This window comes from Triticum aestivum, chromosome 7D (assembly GCF_018294505.1).
Source record: "Triticum aestivum cultivar Chinese Spring chromosome 7D, IWGSC CS RefSeq v2.1, whole genome shotgun sequence".
In the NCBI taxonomy this organism is placed as follows: domain Eukaryota; kingdom Viridiplantae; phylum Streptophyta; class Magnoliopsida; order Poales; family Poaceae; genus Triticum; species Triticum aestivum.
Window position 1 is genome coordinate 276174010 of NC_057814.1, and position 3392 is coordinate 276177401.

Here is a 3392-nt window from a genome sequence, read left to right on the forward strand (position 1 = left end):
CGCCGCCGTCCGCCGCTCCGCCCGCGGCCTCCACTCCCTCCAATGCCCGCGCTGCCGTCTCCCCTCGCCGGACCCGTGTCCCCGGCCTCCTCTCGAGCTTCCCCCGACGCCGGCTGCCGTCTCCTTCTCCTCTCCCGTCGCCGGCGACGAGCTCCCTCGGCCAGATCTCGATCTAGTCAAACGGGAGGTTGACTTTCTGCCTCCCCCGTTTTTCTAAGTCTTTTATTTTTACAATATGTGCACCTGTTCAACGCATCATAACTCTCCGCATATAGCTTCGTTTCGCGCGTGTAATATATCAAAATGTTAGTATCGTGATGATCTTCATTTTGTTCCATCGCACCATGTTCATTTGAGTCCATCTTGATGCCCAAATCTCTGGTGCAAGAGTGCTAGTTGCTGTTGTCTGCTGTTACTTAGCAGAACTTAGAGATTTGTTATTTTTGCTGCATTTAATCTATGCATCTTATGGGCATGAGCTCTACATGTGTTTTGTTGTATGCCATGCCATATTTCCAGGGGTGTATGCCATTTATTTTTGTGATCTCTTTGGTGACTAGCACAAGCATGCAAACTAGGCTCCGTAATGTTTCTGATTTCAGGGACTAGTTTCTGTCTGTGACTGCTGTTATTTTGTTGCCATGTAAACTTGATGCTACAGAGAGATCCATGCTCCTTTTGGAGATGTTCAGTAAGGATGTTTTGTAGATATTGTTGTAATTGATCTATTCCTGCCCTTGTTTGCAATTATGGAGGGCCATAGCATGACTCAATCTTGCTCTACTTTTGCTATAAAATATTTCTGGCAGATTGTTTACGTGTTATTCAATTTTGCCAAGGTTGTCGTAGTTGTTTCATACATGCTATGTATTTGTTCTTGCCATGGATAGCTTCATAATCATGCCATCTTGCTGTAGGTATGCTTGTTTTGTCATGCATTGCTTTGTGGTGAGTGCATCAAGCTCACCAAGATGCCTTCATATTATTGTTTCTGCCATGCTCTGCGGAAACCTGTTAACGAAACTTGCTATGTTTACATGGTTGCCATCATATCTTCTGGTCCTTTTGGCCTTATGTTCGGTAAGGGACTTTTGTCATTTGCATTTAGTAGAATACTTTGATGCCTTATTTTGCCATGTTAAGTTCCTGTAGCATGTTTATTTCGTGCTCTGAACATTGCTACCTGATATTGTTTCAGACATGTCCAGTAATTTCAGTCTGTGAACCTGTTATCTTTTGCACTTTTGCCATGCTTGTTTGAACCTGTTATGTTGTGATCTAGCCGTAGCTTAGTGTTCATCTTTTGTCAAGCATCTCCTGTAGATTGCTGCCATATGCTTTGTTGCTACGTTGGAGTGCTGTAGCATTGTTACTTGTTGCATTCTATGTGCTATCATGCTGTTAATCGCAGATTCGTGTCATTCTTGTTTTGCTTGCCATTTGCAAACCATGCATCCGTTTTCGGTGATCTTTATATCGATTTCGACCGAAATCATCTCATCTTTCCAGTGGCATGCTTGGTTTGCCAAGTTACTGCCTTGTTCATCATTTTCCTTCCGGAGCACGCATATGCATCGCATATCATATCTTGCATATCATACATGTTTTGCATCATGTTGCTTGTGCATTTCCCGTGTTTGATTGTGGTTCCGTTGCTTGTGTTCTTGTTTTGGGTAGAGCCGGGAGACGAGTTCGTGAACGAGGAACCTGTTGAGTACGCTTACGAGGATCAAGCTTTCGACAACTCTGAGAACCTTGCAGGCAAGATGACCATACCCTCGAAATCACTTCTATCTTTGCTTTGCTAGTTGTTCGCTCTATTGCCATGCTGCGCTACCTACCACTTGCTATATCATGCCTCCCATATTCCCATGTCAGCCCCTAACCATCCTTTCCTAGCAAACCGTTGTTTGGCTAAGTTACCGCTTTTGCTCAGCCCTTCTTATAGCGTTGCTAGTTGCAGGTGAAGTTGAAGTTGGTTCCATGTTGGAACATGGATATGTTGGGATATCACAATATATCTTATTATATTAATGCATCTATATATTTGGTAAAGGGTGGAAGGCTCGGCCTTATGCCTGGTGTTTTGTTCCACTCTTGCCGCCCTAGTTTCTGTCATACCGGTATTATGTTCCTTGAGTTTGCGTTCCTTACGCGGTTGGGTGATTTATGGAACCCCCTTGACAATTCGCCTTGAATAAAACTCCTCCAGCAAGGCCCAACTTTGGTTTTACCATTTGCCACCTAAGCCTTTTCCCCCGGGTTTTCGCGAGCCCGAGGGTCATCTTTATTTAAACCCCCGGGCCAGTGCTCCTCTGAGTATTGGTCCAAACTGTCAGTCGCCGGTGGCCACCAGGGGCAACTCTGGGCTCGCCTATCGGAAGCTTGGACAATCCGGTGTGCCCTGAGAACGAGATATGTGCAGCTCCTATCGGGATTTGTCGGCACATTCGGGTGGCTTTGCTGGACTTGTTTTACCATTGTCGAAATGTCTTGTAAACCGGGATTACGAGACTGATCGGGTCTTTCCGGGAGAAGGTTTATCCTTCATTGACCGTGAGAGCTTATTATGGGCTAAGTTGGGACACCCCTGCGGGGTAATATCTTTCGAAAGTCCTGCCCGCGGTTATGAGGCAGATGGGAATTTGTTAATGTCCGGTTGTAGAGAACTTGTCACTTGACCCAAGTAAAATACATCAACTGTGTGTGTGTAGCCGTGATGGTCTCTTCTCGGCGGAGTCCGGGAAGTGAACACGGTTTGAGTTATGAATGACGTAAGTAGGAGTTCAGGATCACTTCTTGGTCATTACTAGATGATGACCGTTCCGTTGCTTCTCTTCTCGCTCTCTTTTGCGTATGTTAGCCACCATATATGCTTAGTGCCTGCTGCAGCTCCACCTCATTACACCATCCTTTCCTATAAGCTTAAATAGTCTTGATCTCGCAGGTGTGAGATTGCTGAGTCCTCGTGACTCACAGATTCTACCAAAACAGTTGCAGGTGCCGACGATGCCATTGCAGATGATGGGATCGGCCTCAAGTGGGAGTTCGACGAGGAACGTGGTCGTTACTATGTGTCTTTTCCTGATGATCAGTAGTGGAGCCCAGTTGGGACGATCGGGGATGTAGCATTTGGGGTTATCTCATTTTCATTTGGATTTTGACCGTAGTCGGTCTATGTGTGCTTTGTGGTTGATGTATGAATTATATTTATGTATTGTGTGAAGTGGCGATTGTAAGCCAACTCTCGTTATCCCATTCTTGTTCATTACATGGGATTGTGTGAAGATGACCCTTCTTGCGACAAAACCACAATGCGGTTATGCCTCTAAGTCGTGCCTCGACACATGGGAGATATAGCCGCATCGTGCGCATTACATCTACTGAGGTGC